Below are 18,067 nucleotides of genomic sequence, written 5' to 3'. Positions count from 1 at the left end.
CGCCCCTAAGGCAGCCTCTGCTCCTGGTCGCTGATTATTCTCTTGGGAGCTGTGGCGAACCGAGCCTCTGAAGAGTCCCTGAGGAACTCCCCGCGCCGTTTGCGGTGCGACGGGCACTGACAGAGTCAGCAAAGGGAAGGGTCCTGCCTGCTCTTTCGTCCGCGAGACTCGTGTCCCCAGCCCTCGAGGATCTCCAACAGACCCAAGTCTGGGCAGGCTGAGCTGGAGGAAACTTGGCCTCCGGCCACCCTGAGGAGACTGAGAAACTTTTGGTCAACAGGGTGCCTTTCCTTTACTTGGAACTGAGAACCAAAACAAAAGTTTCCGAGGCCGGAAAGGAAACGCGCAGCGTGTCGTCTGCGAGTCCTGGAACTGTGGACACCGAGCCAGCGGGGACGGGCCCAGGACTGGACCCGCCCGGGCGGCGGCAGCCCCGCGCCTTCCAGGATGTGTACGCGGAGCCTGCGGTTCTCTTAGTAACTTGTACCTTGTGGAAAGAGACGACTGCCAGCACGCCTCGGCCTACTAGAAGCCCTAAATGCCCTTCCGTGCTTGCTTTCTTGTGGAGGTCTCAGATTCGCAGATTCGTTGTAGTCGGGTCAGCTATGTCCTAAACCTACCGTTCTTGAAACAAAACCCCGCAGTTAGGGTTAGTATAGCTGAAAGTATTTCACACATAATACCTCCTCAGAACTTTTGATTTCAAACATAACAAGCACTATAACGCGTTCTTGGGGCCAGTCGTATCTCAAATGCACAGTGCCTGCCTGTTAAGTGTGAGGCCCTGAGTTCGACTCCTAGTATGAAAAAAAAAAGCTCTCTTCATTCTCAAAAGAAAAAGCCATGTAATACCTTTCACATAGAACAAACCGGTAAAGTATTTGTTGAGTAGGGGATAATTGAGTAATAGTATTGATTATAACTTTTCAGAATGTCTTTTAGAAATATGTCATAGAAATACATATAATGTATTTTAAATACATGTTATGGCAAGACTTCGAGGGTTTGTGCAAATGTAATTTGTGGGAGAGATGAGGAGGAAAAATAAGGGTATAGTTGAAACGAGAGGCCATAAGCTGATACTAGAACTGGGAGATGGAAATGGTAGTTCACTGTACTAAAATTTTTTATGTTAACTTCTATTTCTTTAAAAAGTCTTCATAACATTTATACCACGTTTTGAGGCAAGTCAGATTGAGGAATATGCCACAGTTCTCTGAGCCCATCAGACTAGCTAGATCATTCTTGATACCGAAAAAATAAAATTTCACCTTCTAGTTCACCCTGCAAACAAACTGGGCATTAAATTGCCCAGCTCCCCTTATACCTGGGCAAAAAAGACCCCTATTCTGGACCTCACTCTTCACAGAACTTTACATATCCTACATATACAGATTTATTTAAAAATACATGACTGCCTCTCTCACTCATGATCTGATGCTGAACACCAGCCCATAACCATAAATCCTCTCTCCTATGATCGCTGTTCAGGCCCAAGCGAAACTAGTTAATACCTCTTACCTCATATCCTCAAAACAAAAGATGACTCCAAATACAATGAAAACACGTGGATAGTACAGCTGCCTACATTAGAAATACACCACTTTGGAGGCCAGGTGAAATTAGAGCAGCACTTGTCAAATCCTTCCTCTCAGCTTGCATTACACACTATCGTTGCCCAGTGATGCCAAGCATAGATTTTTCCTTCTCTTAGTGTTACAATTTTTGGTTACAACACTGACTAGCATAGTATTCACAGAAGTTGTGTGTTACACTGGCCTCTGTTTGTATTCTTGCCTCTAATTCCATAAATATTAGGGATAAGTTGACCATGAAGATAAAGACTATGTATTTCAGGTATTTGTAAGGTTTGTTAGGGCCAAAACACCATGTGTTGTACTTGACTGTTGTGGGGTTTTTTTGTTTGTTTGTTTTGGTTTTTTGGTATCCAACTAGGGTTCTTGTGCTTGCCAGGGCAGGCAGTGGGAACACTGAGCTAAATCCCTGGCCCTGTAATTGACTGTTGTTTAAATTGTGGAACTTTATAGATGGTGATTAAGGTGACTAAATTCCAGAAGAGATGGTATAATATAAGAAGAATGTGGATGATATTAGTCACCTTCTGACCTTTTGAGTGAAGTCTCCAGGGATGCACAGATACTCTGGCAGAGGATACCTAAGGCCCTAAGTAAGTAGCTCAGTCATATGCCTTAAAGTATCTGTGCCACAGACACTTAGCCCTTGTTTATCCAAATACTTAAAACCTGGCATAGATAATAGTGTACAACTCATTGCCTGTAATACCTGTCTCCCAATAGTCACTCAGTAAATGTTCACTGAATGAGTGAATGATTAAGCTCATCAGAAATGTTGAAGTGGGTGAGTTCTTAGGTATACAATAACTCCATTCTTCTAGGCATGCTCTTTAATTGGTGCTAGATCTTAGAGCTTATAGAAGATATCATTTAGTTAAGTCCTATGTGATTTAATTTTCTTCCATCAGTTTATTTTCAAATGAATTATTTTAGGCTTGAGAATACTTCTTAAAGGATATACCTTTTGTAATAAAAATAAAATTGAAAAAAATATTCAAGATTTGCTCTAGCAGGAGACCTTTTAGAAGTGGCTCCTAAACAATTTGGTCTTGCATTTTAGGGTGTTCCTAACACTAGATTTGTCTTCCATTTAGGATCTGTCTTTAATTACACCTGATGTCAACATGTCAGCTTCCAAGGGATACAGTGGCTCCCCATTAAACTCTGATCCAAGCATGTATGTTACAACACAAAGCATTCCTGGGCTGTTAAAACAATGAGTGGTAACAAATAAGAGAGGGAAAATTTACACAAAATAATGTAAATCTAGATTCTTTGGTTTACAAAATATGGCTTGTTTCCAATATCTAAGAGCGCATCCTAGGCAAGGCACCCAGAGCACTTCCACCTTTCAATTCCTTAATCTGATTTTCCATTTCCAATTATGGGTTCACAGTTCAAAGCTCATGAATCAACATTTAGTCCCAAGGGCCATTTCCTCATAACTGCATTGAAAACTAGTTCCATTCCAGAAGAGTTGACTATAAAGTAAAACACATTTGTTTCATTTATCTTCAATATAATTTTGCAGATATACTTCTTCCCAGGATGAGAGTGGTAGAGGAGAAGCTTCCGTAAACTGCTCCCATTTCCTGCTGACTTCTTCAAGAGGTAGCATCCTGTGTCAGGTGCAACAGTAGTCCATCTACATACTCAGCTTTTACTTAAAAATTACAAGTGGCAGAGGAAATTAAAAGGCAAAAAAAAAAAGAGGCAGATTTAGGAAGTGTGGAATTCTTCTGTTTTCCCCACTTGATAGCAGCATAGTGAAAACTAAAGCTTTATGCAAAACAGAAAGACAAGCAAAAGCTTGGTACATGGTAGGCAGGCAGGCAACTAGGAGAGGGCCAAGAGGCAGAAATATATTAACCAGATTTCAAAATAGTGCACAATAGAGCCCTGCACACAACTCAATTCAGGCCAGCTGACCAGGCTCACCCTTCTTCTCTCCTAGATGCACCTGGCGTTGACAGCCTAATCCTTTACTTAAGAATGAGACACTTCTTCAAGGGCTCCCTTCCTAGGCTGTTTGTTGTGGAAGAGGCACAAAAACACCTAACAGGTTTTTTAGGGGTTTACAGTGCTAAAGACCATAGGGAACCAAACAGGGTTTACAGAAAGAAAAAAGTCAGAAAGGTAATAATAGGGTAAAAACAGGAAGACATATTTGTTATTAATGTTAAAAGGAAACGCAGATGACGTGGAAAATAAATGTGTAAAAAATATGCTTGTAAATAAAAAAGGCAAACATGGAAAAAAATGTGGTAGGGTGGTGAGATTAAAACAATTATTAAACATTTAAAATGTATTTTAATGTAATAACTACAAATTAAAGAACAATCCTTGTTCTTTGTATTTGTTTGAATGTAAGGGTAATGGAGTCTAATTTTCTTCAACATCTTTCATTTACTTTTTTTCAATTATTTAGGCAGAAGACATTTATTGAGCACTTGTTACAATAAAAAGATTGTGTCTACTCTTAAAAAATTCACAATCTAACAGACTCATGATAAAGATGATAGCACAAATGGCAGTCTTAACAATAATGTGCAAAGAAGAGTGCCTCGCATATAGCTGCCAACCAGTGAACATTTATTAAATGAATAAGTTGATAAATCACTGCTCCAGAAGGAAGATGACCTCAAAGAAATTTAATTTGTGCTTCCTCTCTCCCTCCCTCCCTCTTTATCTCTCTCTCATAGAAAATTGCCCAATACTCAGCAGTTCACCGAGAGTGTCCTCCTTTAGCAGTGATGTGAGGGCGCCATTGATAATGGAGTTGAAAGAACTTCTGACAAAGTCTTTCTGGGACCAGCTAGCATCCTAGGAATGAATACTTACAAGAACTGGAAGAACAGAGCATTAAGAATTGTACCACAAAAGCCCAAGCAAGAAGCAGTATGCTAAGAACGAAGGGAGTATATGTGGCAGAACCAAGACTGGAGGAAGTGTACAGTACGGTCATCCTTGAAGACCTGCTGAAGCTGGGCAAGAATCTGAACGACCAGTTACTATGATCTGGAGATGGTTTGCTCCCCAGAGGTTCGTATGCTGGAGACTTTATCTTTAGTATGGAGGTGTTGAGAGAACCTTTAAGAAGTAAGAGGTGGGGCCTAGTGAAAGTAATTAAGTCATGCAGGCATCACCTTTGCTCATTAGGGATTAACGCAGGTGTCACAGGTTTACATTACTTCCTGCAGGAATGGATTGTTGTAACGGTTTGCTGCCCAAGTCCCTTTTTCTATGTGTTGCTTACCACTCTTGTACGTGCTCCCACCATTATGATGCCATCTGCCAAGATGTCTTCACTGGAGCTGTGCAGATGCCTGTGCTGTGCACTTGAGCCTCCAGAACTGTGACTTTCAATGAATCTCTTTTTTTCTTTATAAAGTATGCAGCTTCGGATGTTTTGTTATAGCAAAAGAAAACAGACTAACACAACAGTGGACCGGCACCATGTGCATACCTTGTAGCCCCAGATTTCAGCAGCAACATGGCATACCCATTCTTATGTCTGTTTATTTAACAAATATTTCCTGAACATCTCTTGTGAGGTAGATCCTTTACCTAGACACTGGGGACAAAAAGGTGAAAAAGACAAAGAATTTTGTTCCTCTCACAGAAGGAGAAGGTCTGAGAGGAGGACATAGAGGGAAGAGAATAGAGGCAGGCAGAAAGGCTGGTTTATAATCTAAGTATAATAGGAATCCAGTGGAGAGTTTCAAGGGCAGAATGTTATGATCTAACCTATGATTTAAAAGATCACACTGACTGCTCTGTGAAAAAGATTTGTAGTGGGACAATAATGAGGAGACTATTCCAAAGAAGGATATAATAGTCCTGCTGAGAAAATCATGTAGGAGCTCGGCATGGGAGTACACACCTTTAAACCCCAGCAGTCTGGGAGACTGAGGCAGAACAATCATAAGTTTTTTTGTTTTGTTTTTTGTGTTTTGCTTTTTTGGTACTGGGGAAGAATAATCACAAGTTTGAGCCGCCCACCCCGGGGCAACTTAGTGAGACTCTGTCTCAAAGGGGGAAAAAAAACTATATATAAAGGGCTAGAGATGTAGCTAATATAAAAGTCCTGTGTTCAATCCCCAGTACTATGAAGAAGGGGCGGAGGTATCATAACAGTGACTAGGTGACAACAATGAAAGTGGTTAAGAGGTGATCAGGATGTAGACCTATTTAGAAGGTAAAGTTACCAGAGCTAATGGATTGGATTAGGGTATAAAGGGAAAAAGATATCAAAGATTATCCTAGGAGTTGTGCCTGAACAAGCAGGTATATGTAGTGGTGTTAACGGATGGAAAAGAGAGAGAGAGAAGCTGGTTTGAAGAAAGAAAAAATCTCCATGGTTCTGTTTTGAATTTAAGTTGAGGTGCCTGTTGGAAGTCCAACTGGAGGTGTCTACCAGGAAATTGAATGCATAATTCTGGAGCTCAGGACAGAGTTTGATTTCCAGATGTAAACTGAAGAGTTATCGGCATATACAGAAGAGACCTGATGGGATCAGATAAGAGGAGAAGGAGGAGTGCTGAGAGTGTAGCTCAGTGTGGACCACGGGTTTAGCCTGTGCAAGGCGTTGGGTTCAATTCTCAGCATGGAAAAGAGACAGAGAGGAGAGTTAGGAGGAAAAGACAGAGAGGGGAGGAAGAGAGAAAGAAAGGATGAGACAGGCGATGGGACCCCTGTATTTATAGATTAGAAGAGAGTAAGCTTGCAGTGGAGATTGATGTAAATAGAAGAAACTTTAATAAAGGGTAACGTTGACGCCAAGAATATGTTTCACGTGCTTGATAGACGTCAAAGATGGAGAAACGGCTATTAGATTTTTCCTGATGCAGGCGGCCTTGGCAAGGTTTGATTCTTTGATGTGGTAGAGATGTAAATCAGACTGAACAGGGTTGAAGAGAAGAGGAAGTAAACAGCAAGAACAGACGACTCCCTCAAGAAGCGCTCCTGTAAAGGGGAATAGAACAAGCAGTATTAAAGGGAGCAAGCAGTAAAAGGGGAGAAGCATTAGGATGGGACCTAATAAGGCATGCTTGGGCACCAGAGGGGATGAGCTGAGGGGGTGGGGTGGGATAACTGTAGAAACGCTGCCCTCGAGGAGAGGAAACAGGATTCAGAATTAACATGGAGCTTCAAGAGGATGTTTCTAGATTTCTCGCTAGTAAGTGTAATAGGGCTTTGTTGTTTATTTTGGGGGGTGGTTGAGACAGGGTCTCACTGTGTCATTCAGGCTGTCCTCAAACTCACGGAGATCCTTCTACCTCAGCCTCCGGAGTGAATAGGGTCTTGATGAGTTAGAAAAAGTAAGAACTTTGTGTGTTATTTTAGTTCTACCCATTAAAAGCATCCTTCACATGTTACATCATTGCATCCTCAGATCAGCCTTGTGAGGTCATTAGTATTATTCCAGTTTGACAAGTGAGAGAATATGTAATACTTACATGAGCTGCCCAAGTTCATACAACAAGCAAGGAGGTCAAAGAGACCTGAGCAAAGTGTTAGGAAGGAAGTGAGGCCTTTAACATAAAACAGGCAAAGAAGGGAAAGAGTCAAGGGTTAAAGGTAAACTCATCTACCCAAAGTTTTACTTCATATTTTTAGAGATTTTTGTTTAATAAATGGATGAACCTGATATCCAATGATTTCCACATTCTTTCTATAAAGAGGTCCCTTTCCTCATTACCTTCTCCCTAACATGGAGGCTTTACTTGAATATGAACATTAATAGGGATCCCACAAAAATTTCTAGGAAATTTATTTATAATTTACTGTTTTAGAAGTTTTTTCCCCCTCCTGTCTGTTCTGAAACATGCAAGAAGTATAATTGCTCAAACACTCAGATTATAGTCAAAATCTAGGGCTGACTCACCTGAAGCAGGACATCTGGTCATTGTATTGAAAACAAGTTTTTTTTTTTTTTTTTTTTTTTATAAGCAGAAGGAAACAAAACCAACCTGTAGACATGGCTGTAGTCTCCTCTATCAAAATCTTTAAGAGTGACCACTAAATCCTGATTAACTGTTTGCAGGAAGGAAGTACTCTGGGTCAACCCAGCTAGACTCAAGGGTAGGGAAATAGGGACCAGTTCACAGCTCAGAAATAGAGTGCCTGCCTGACATGACTGAATACCTGGCCTCCATCCCCAGAACCACACATACACACAAAGAGGAAAGAAAGTAACTGTTTCTCTAGCTTCAATTCCATTGGCTGATGTTTTATGTACATGTACCAACTCCCCAAGGCGATTGTAATCATTATGTACTATAAACATGCACTAATAAAAAAAAATTTTTTTTTGGTACTGGGGATAGAACTTAGGCCCTTTGCACTTGCGAGGCAGGCACCGGAACCACTGAGCTAAATCCTTAGCCCCACTAATAAATACTTTTAAAAAGGAAAAATCCATTGGGTGACATCTGCCTTTATATGTATTTTTTCTTTATAGTGTTTTAAAAACTGTCACTACCTAGTTTTTATTTTTTTTCATTTAGATCCAGAAAATGTATGTTATTTTTTTCTTCCCACCTCCCACATGCCAGCTAAACTCACTTTTTTCCTCTGCTCAAAGGTATCCTTAAAATATGTTTTCCAAAGGAAGAAAGTTACTGAACCATTACTTTATATATAATTCTGCTTATGTTTCTTTCCCCCTCCATATGTGTAGATTGCTACAGCCTTTATTATTTTATTTATTTATTTTTGGTATTGGGGATTGAACTCAGGTCCTTGCACTTGCGAGGCAGGTAGTGGAACCACTGAGCCAAATCCCCAGCTCTACAGCCTTTAGATTAAGTAGTTTATATATTGTCACAGAAAAGCTACATACACTTTATTGCCTGTAACATCTTTCTTTCTTGTTTTTGTTTTTTTCTCTTTTCCTTACATGTTTATGTATATTTTGGTAGTAATGTTATGAGAAAAGGATAAGATTCATCCTTCTTTATTTACTCTTAAAACATATTATCTTCTACTTTTCAGTTTATGCATGGGCTTCCGTGTTGGAAAAAAGTATAGATAGCTCTGCAGGTCTGGTTGTCCTTTCATATATTCAACAAACATTTCTTTTTTTTTCTTTATTGGTATGTTTTAGGTGTACAATACCATTATTTTCATCACTGGGATCTTGTACCTTTTACGTGACTTATCTTGGTTCTTATTTTTTCCCCATTCCCCTGCCCTCCCTTCACCCCCTCTACCCTTCTCTATTTACAAGCCTGTTTCCATTTTTTTCTTTTCTCTTATTTTTTCTTTTCCCTTCTTACCTTTCACTTACCCCTCCCACTTCCCCTATACCTTTAGACCTTTTTTCCTATTGCACAATATCAATTATTCATTTTGATCCTTGTTTATACTTTTAGTTTATCACACCAGAGAAACTATTCGGTATCTACACATGTGTCCTATTAATTTCACTTAAGAGTATCGCCTCAATGTGCATCAAATTAGCTATAACTATCTCTAGTTTCTCGTTCTTTATGGCTGAGTAGTACTACATTTTATATATTAACTACACACACACACACACACACACACACACACACACACACACACACACCTTTATCCAGTCTCCAGTTGATGGGCAGTTAGGCTGTTTCCAAGTTTTAACTGTTACAAAACTGTGCCACCATAAACATGGGTGAGCATATATCGGTGTGGTATGATTCTTTTAACTTTTGGGGGAAGATTTGCTGGGTCAAATGGGGTTTCCAATCCTAGTTGTTTAAGGTATCTCCATATTTATTTCCACAGTGGTTGCGCCAGTCTGCACTCCCACCAACAATGAAGAAGGGTTCCTTTCTCCCCACGATCCTTCCAACATTTGTTACTGGTTGATTTTTTGATAGCAGACATTCTTTCTGGGGTGAGGTGGAATCACCAAATATTTCTTGAGCCCCTGTTGTATGCTGGTACTCTTTTAGGGTGTGTAATATACAGCAGTGAAGAAAAGAAGTCAGTCCTACTCTCAGAGATCTTATAGCCAGTATGGATGGTAGGGAAAAATAAAATAAACAAGCAGATACATAATTTAATGTCTGATATATGAGTAGATACATAGGTGAGTAATAAGTGATATCTATGTTAAAACATAAAGCAGAGCAAGGACAGTATCATATGTGTTTAAAAATAGATAAGAGGATGAAATCTGTACAAGATGATATAGTTAATAACAATGTAGAATGTTTTTTATTTTGTTTGTTTGTTGTAGTAGGAATTGAACCCAGCAAATGCTGAGCTATATCTCTAGCCCTTTTTGGTTTTTTATTTTGATATAAGATATTGCTAAGCTGCTAGGATGGCCTGAACTTGCAATCCTCCTGCCTCAGCCTCCTGAGTAGCTGGGATTGCAAGTGTGTGCTGCCATGCCTGGCTTTCAAAATCACTTAGTAGCTAGGTATGGTGGTACATGTCTATAATCCCAGTGGTCTGGAGGCTGAGGCAGGAGAATTGCTATGAGATTAAGCCAGTATGGGCTACATATTGAGTTCAAGACCATCTTGAGTTACATAGCAAGACCTGGTCTCAAAAAAAATCACTTATTAGATTTTGAAAACTACAGAGTAGATTTTAAGTGTTCTCATGTTACACACACATGTGAGAAAATGTATATGTTAATTAGCTCACTTAGTTATTTCACAATGTATACATATTTCAAAGTGACATATTGTACATGATAAATACATGTTTTGTCAATCAAATTTAATTTGGTGCTAGGGTATATCTCAGTGGTAGAATACCTGCGTAGAATATGTAAGACCCCATTCTAGTATGCACAAAATCCTGGGTTCCATCCCCAACACAGCAAAAAAATAGAAAATACTAATAATACAAAAATATGGCTCTGGAATTCAACTGGTTTTTATCTTGGCTCTGATACTTACATGCTGTGTAACCTTGGAGAAATTACATAAGCACTCATATGACTCAATTTGCACATCTATAAAGAAGATAATAGTAATATCTACTTCAAAGAGTTTGTATATTTGTCATTGCTTGATATCTTGATGACAGCCATTCTTTCTGGAGTGAAGTGGAATCTCAGTATTGTTTTAATTTTCATTTCTCAAATGACTAGTGATGTTGAAGGTTTTTTTGCACATACAGTATTTATTGGCCATTTGTACTTGTTCATCTGAGAAGTGTCTATTCATTTCAGATGCCCACTTTGGACTGAGTCTTTAAATTTGGAGGTCTTGTTTTTGGAATGTTTTATATATTCAATATATTAGTCCTTTATCTGAGGAATATCTGGCAAAGCTTTTCCCCATTTTGTGGGCTGTCTCTTTACTCTATTGATGTTTTTTTCTACTATGCAAAAGCTTTTTCATTTGATGTGATCCCAGTTTGTAATATTTCCTGTGCAATCAGAGCTTAGTTCATAAAGTCTTTGCCTATACCTGTGTCTTCAAGAGTTTTGCCTGTTTTATCTTTCATCATATTAAGTGTTGCTGTTTAATATTTAGATCTTTGATCCATTTTAATTTTAGTTTAGTGCATGGGTAGAGAGATGAACCTGAAATGCTGGTGAGGCGGTGGGGAAAAAGAAACCCTTCTATATTACTGGTGGGAATATAAATTGGTACAACCAATATGAAATGGAGATTCCTAGAAAAACTAAAACTAGAAATTTCATTTGACTCAGCTATTCCCCTCCTAGGTATCTTCCCAAAAGAGTTAAAAGCATCATACCACATTGATATATGCGTACCCATATTTGTAGCAGCACAATTTGTAATAGCGAAATCTTAGAAACAGCCCAGATGCCCATCAGTGGCCAAATGGTTAAAAAAAGATGTGGTATTTATATGCAATGGAGTACTACTCTGCCATAAAGAAGGATAAACCTGAGACATTTTTGGGTGAGTGGATGCATCCTGAGATTGTAATTTTAAGTGAAATATATCAGACACACAAGTTTAAATATTACATTATTTCTTTTATATGGGAAACCCAAAGGGTAAATGAGGAGCAAAACATAGGATAGATATTGGGAAGTAGCAAAAACATGTTCAGATGGAAGGGGGAAGAAGACAGGGGAGGGAGAGGCACAGGGAAGGAAGGGAAAGGGGATTTAAAAAAAAGATTTGAAGGAGAAAATGGAAACAAAGCTTTAGTAAGTTAGGAGAATAAGAAGGGGTGAAGGGAGGGGAGGAGAATAGGAAAAAAAGAATGAAGATATATTATGTGCAGGTACAAATTCCCTATGATGAATGTCATCATTATGTATGACAAACATGTACTAATATAAAAAAGGTTATGTCAGGATTAAATGAGTTAAAATATATAAAGCACTGTCCTCAGTGCCTGGCATATAGCAAATACAGTAACTGCAAGCTATTACTGTTCTTAAGAAGAACAGGGAATGATGGGTATTGCTGTTTCAGAGAAATTATGCAGTGTAGGCCTATCTAAGGCAGAGAATGAAGTAAAGGAGAGAATCTTGCGGTAGTGGAAGAAGAACCTGCTAGGCACAAGAAAAAGCAAGCACAAAGAACAGGTTGGTAGCTTGAGCAGAAAAATTGGTGTTATAGGAATTGAGGTAAAAGAATAGACCAAACCACCAGGGGCTTTACAGAATGCTTCAAGTGAGAAGTCAGGGAAGGGCTTTCAGCCAAGCACTGATTGACTGTTGAGAAGGACGATTTCCAGTGGTTTCTGTGGAAAATAGCCTACAAAGGGGCCAGCTGGGAGGCTAAGGCAGGAGGTTTGCAGTGAGTTCAAGGCCAGTCTGGGCTACATAATGAGTTCAAGGCCAGCCTAAACTATATAGTTAGACCCTGTCTCAAAATAAATAAATAATAAATAAATAAATAGAGACGAGATAGCTGGTTGTTAAACCATACCAGCATACCACTGGATTCAAGATATATTAGTACTGTAAGTAGGAAAAAGCAAGGCATAGAACAGAATGCACAGTATATTGCCATTTGCATAAAAAGAACTCTATATATGTGTATTTGAGATTCATATATGTATAAACATTTTACACATACATAATCTGCATATATAAATATATATTTTCTTGAAAAAAATATATTCTAGAAAAAAGGATATGAAAGAAACTGGTAACAGTTATCCTTTGGAAAGGGCAACAAAGTGACATTAGTGGAAAAGAGATTGGCTTTTGCACCTTTTGAATTTTGTTCTCTGTGAAGGTACTAACTAGCCTAGGAATAGATAAATATAAACAAACTTTTTTTTTTTTTTTTCTGGAGACAGGGTCTCACTATGTAGTCAGGCTGGCCTTCACTCACTATGTAGCACAGGATGATTTCAAACTTGCAGTGATCCTCCTGCCTCAGACTCCCGAGTGCTGAGCACCCCTACACCCAGCAAGGAAGAAAATAATTAAGATTATTTTCCCAGATGTTAAAGAAATGGTAATAGAAACTGGGTTGAAGGACAAGACTGTAACCAGTATACCAGAATGAATTGGATGCTTTGGCAGAAAAAAATAATCACCACAAAGGTACTGGCACGTATGAAATAAAAACAAAAAGATGAAAATGTTTTTCTGTTTACTTGTTACTTCGATGACAATTTAACTAGAGTCACTTCTGTACAATTATTGTGTAATATTTTAATTTTTAAAATTTTGTAGGATCAGACTACTGCTTCCTAGCAGTAAATATTTGTGAAGTTTGAAGCTATCCTGAATTGTCTTTGCTTTTATTTTTTCCAGTATTGGGAATTGAAAATAGGGTCTCATCTATGCTGAGCAAGAGTTCTATAACTGAGCTACACCTTCAGTTCTTTATTTTTTATTTTGAGACAGAATTTTGCTAAGTTGTCCAGGCTGGCCTCGAACTTGTCCAGGCTGGCCTCAGCCTCCCAAGTTACTGAGATTATAAGCATGTACCACCACATGTGGCTATCTTCATGTTTTTATTTTCCCTGAATTCTCATATTTCTATTTTGTATTCTTGTTTCATGGAATTGAATTTTATACAGATGATTTTTTAAAAAATTAATTCATAACAATTTGTTTGGTTTCAAATTATTTGCTGCATTTGAGTGTTTTGATTTTCCCATTCCCATGAAAGAATTTTCCTTCTCTTTTTCCTGTTATCTTGTTGTTGTCGTCCCTCCCCCCCCCTTCTTCTTTTGGCAGTACTGGGGATTGAACTCAGTGTGTTGCATGTGTGTGGCAAATGCTTTGAGCTGTCTCTCCAGCCCTTTTAAACATTTTTTTGAGATTGGAACTTGCTAATTGTCTAGGTTTACAATCTTCCTACTTCAGCTTCTGAGTAGCTAGATTACAGGTATATGCCACTGTGCCCAGTCCTGTGCTTTTTAAAGCTAATTTTAAATAAGGTGAAATTGTATAGCTTGGTGGTGGCAAATGTGTGGACTGCTTGCCGCAGCTGGCTATTTGTATTGAAAGCTCTGAAAGGTTCGCCATCACTGTTATAGATGATCACCCAAAATTCTTCTCATAATATCAAGTTTCAGTGTGTGAATCAGTTCCTTTAGGTTTTCTGTCTCTGTGGCCTGCTTGAGGTCAACACCAGAGGTGTCAAAATGCAGTCTTCCTCCTTTCTTTCCTCAGCAGCAGATCATTTCCTGAAAAATATGATTAGTCTATGATAATTCTTGCTTAAGTCTACTTCCTCAGCATTTGCTCAGTACCAAACTGTGCCTGGAAATTCCCTACCACCAAAACCTCATTCTATTACTATCCTAAAAAAAAGAGAGTGTTGATTTTTTTATCTGTACTTTACTCTAGAGTCATGGATTCTGCTGGCTTCTCCTTAGATCTGCAGCCCCTAGCTCAGGCCTCTGCTGCAGTTGTCATCCCATATGGAACTAGCATTATTATTTCTTATTCTTTTTGCTCCTTTTCAGTTTTCTAAAAGGAGAAGCAGAAAAGACCTAACTTTTCTTTATCATATTAATACCTGGATACCTTCAGAAGATAATTTTGCATTATAATTTGCCTGACATTTAATAGATGCTTTCAATTTAATATCTTCTTAAGTTCTAGGAAATATTTTTTCTTATTTCTTTGACAGTTTCATCCCTTTTTATTATTCTCATAGTCCTATGCCTTTATAATTTTCTTCTATCTCCTCCCTCTGTCACTTGGTGGGTATTTATCATGGGACCTCAGGCGTGCTAGAAAAGCACCCTATTACTGGGCTACACTTCCAGCCCTTCTCATGTCTCTTATTTCTTAACATAGCTATGTTTTTTCTTTTCTTCCTTTCCTCTTTTTCTCCTCTCCTCCCTCCTCCCATTTTACAATGGAAGAAGAATCAGCTCAATTTTCCAACTTATTGATTGCATATATGTTATTACATGTTACATATATATGTTAATATATATAATATTGTATATATATATATATATATATATATGTATATATTCTTTTTTTTTGAGACAGGGTTTCCCTATATAGTTCAGGCTGGCCTTGAACTCACTATCTAGTCCAGCCTGGCCTAAAACTTGTGGTGATCCTCCTGCCTCAGTCTCCTGAGTGCTAGGATTACAGGCATGTGCCACAATGCCCAGCTAGCAATTATATTTTTAAAATTCTCATGAAATCTGAACATTTCATAGCATCTCAATCTTATTTGGTTGTGATATGCTTTAAGTAACTGTGGATACTGTGTTTCAAGTTTTCATTTGTATCTAATAACTATTTTTTTATTAGAGTGATCATTGAATTTGATTTTCTAATTTGTTCTCTTGGTCCCTCCAGAATGTTGAGTCATAGGTTTCTGGAGCTATTTGTAAGCTCATTTCCTCATTTCAAATGAGAACTGTTTACTTGGTGATGAATGCAGGTTTTGATTACAGGACTCTGCCTCATGGGATTCAGTAGGAACAGGCAGACTATGCAGATAACTTCTCTTCTTAGCATAGTTTCCCTAACCCTCCAGGGCAATGTCCTTCCTCCCTAACCTTAGCTTATTTTAGAGCTGTGGTATGCTGGTAAATATTTAACAGCCAGTTCAGGAATGGAGAACAGTTCCATGCCATGTAAACTCTCCTACCCGAGCCAATTTTAACCTATCAATATAACATTATTGAATGGAGGAGATAGGAAGAGATGTGCACAGTAGACTCCCATAAGCCTGGCTTCCTTCGGCACACCACCATTCTGTGGTAACTATTTTAGAAAACTACCCTTAGCTTTCATCTGTACTCAGACAGGGGAGCAACTTCAGGATCTTTTGGGGTCCTAAGGCTGTAGCTCAGTTTATTTATCTGTTTAGTTAACAGACTGAGTAATCTGCTCCCTTTAAAGCCTTTATGATCTTCCACTGCACTAGATTTTTCTCTCAATTCTGTTTGCATTCTTTAAAAAGAATCCTTATTATGTTGTTTGCTTGCTGAAAGCACCCTTTTTGGTGAGCTGTTTTGCATCTACTTTTCAATTTCTATGCAATTTCAATGGAATTTGGAGCAGGAACAGGAAAGCGGAAGTCCTTCTATTTCATGCCTTAACTTGTTTTTATCAGAAGTCACTTCCTTGTACGTCTTAAAAGTTCATCTCCTCCCATGACCAGTGGTTTTCCTGTGAGCTCATTATCCTAAATGATGGTTTGACCAAGAAGGGCCATGGGCTGCTGAGAGGCTTCTGAGACTTGGGGAGCCAGCCCAAGGCTGTGTGCTTGTCCACCTAGGCTCTAACTAGGGAGTGCATGCCTTTGTTCACGGAGGCCATGCACACTGGCCAGAGAGGAGAAGCCCACACGTACCTGGCCTGGGGAACAGCTGGGAGTACAGGGAGGCAGATGTCTCTTGTGATAGTTGTGATGAGACCCTGCCAGTGGTGGCTTCCAGATAGGTGTGGGCATGTGTGGGCTTTTCCTTTAATGGAAAACTCCCAAACCACTGTGAAATACTAGGTAGCTGCAGTTCCCCAGGTCCTTCCCAGGTATGCAGGTCATTGATGGGCTTAATTCCATGTCACATTAGAGAGGCAGATTACAACAAGCTCATCTCCCGGTGACAGAATATATTTTCCTTAAACAGGAAAACTTTTCCTAAATATTAAAAACATTATTTCCCATCTCACAGGCTGTTTTTTACAGTGTGATTTTGATATTATTTCATTTAGAAATGAGATCCATGTCTCCTCCCCTTGGCACTGGGCAGGAATGTGATTACAGTACAAATAATGCTACGTGACTTTTGAGGCCAGGTCATAACTAGCAGAGCAGCATCCACGCGGTTCTCTTAGGACACCTGACCTTGAAACCCAAGCACCATCCTGTGAAGAAGAGGGCAGGCCATGAAGAAGTCCACAACACCAGAAACTGAAGCTCACAGCCCATCCTTAGCTGCCATCCCAGCCTACAGGTGTCGCCAGTTATGAATGTGTCATCTGGACAGCAGGTCCTACAGGCTTCAGGCAAGTGACTCTAGCCAATGAAATGTAGGGCACAAATGTGCTTTCCTTCTAAGCCCTCTACCCTAAGAGCCGATCCATGAGCAAAATAAAGGATATTATTGGATATCACCTGTTTGTCTCCATAAAAATCAAAGCTTCAGTCTCATAGGGGAACTTTTCCTGAAGACTCTGGTAGTCATTAAATTTTTGCCACAACTTTCACCAAATTGTTAAGCTGCTCCAAGGGGACAAAAATATAAATAAATGTGTTTACAAGCTTCCCCCGATTTTCCTCTATATCTTGAAAGGTTTACTATATTTGTATATGTATATAAATGTATTTACTATTTTATATATATAATATATATATACACGTGTACAGATAAAGATCTAGTTATCACACAACTTTTATTAAATTTTCTATCACTTTATTATTGATTTGAAACATCGCTTTTAAGCTGGGTGTGGGTTTGGATGCCTATAATCCCAGCGCTTAGGAAGCAGAGGCAGGAGGATCATTGAGAATTTGAGGCCAGCCTGGGCTACACAGAAGGGGACAGCAAGGAAACTTGCTAATTTTGACCTTTACATTGGATGGGGGGTGTCTAGGCTAAAAATTCATAACTACAAACTAGCACTTACATGAATTTGTAGTCTGAATATTAGCTAAAATTTAAAAAAGCGCCTACCAAACCTCAAGTAGATAATATATTTTAAAGTGGTCCTGGATCACTCATATGCCAAATAAGTAGCAGAGGTAAACACAAATCCTCTTTGAATGACAACAACTTTAACTCATGCCTAAGAATTTCCACAAATAATTAGTTTTAAGGAACATGAGACCATCAACATTAAAAATCACAAGCACAAAGAAACCAGGCACCATAAATAAAAATGACATAAAAAATACTAGAATCAGACTTACAAGTAGAATTCAGATATTGAATTTATCCGACAGTATAAACAGTTGTGTTGAATATGTTTAAAGAAGAGATTGGAAATGATGAGCAAAAAAATAAGATTATATAAAATGAAGCATGAAGTAGAACTTTTAGCTCAATAAAATAATTAAACTTTAAAACTCAAAGAAAGGATTAAATGTATAACATATAAAGAA

The 18,067-nt window shown here is 38.7% G+C and overlaps 1 long non-coding RNA gene across 1 annotated transcript; it reads left to right on the top strand.

Moving 5' to 3' along the window:
• The first annotated feature begins 6 nt into the window (after positions 1–6).
• LOC104871425 lies at positions 7–17,221 on the top strand. The gene is made up of 4 exons (XR_782868.1): positions 7–649; positions 2,049–2,188; positions 4,298–4,637; positions 16,678–17,221. It is a non-coding gene; the product is annotated as an uncharacterized LOC104871425 (long non-coding RNA).
• The last annotated feature ends 846 nt before the right edge of the window (positions 17,222–18,067 follow it).

Source organism: Fukomys damarensis, unplaced genomic scaffold, assembly GCF_012274545.1.
Source record: "Fukomys damarensis isolate Sample0158 unplaced genomic scaffold, DMR_v1.0_HiC HiC_scaffold_1, whole genome shotgun sequence".
Lineage (NCBI taxonomy): Eukaryota > Metazoa > Chordata > Mammalia > Rodentia > Bathyergidae > Fukomys > Fukomys damarensis.
This window is presented reverse-complemented; position numbering and strand designations above follow the sequence as displayed.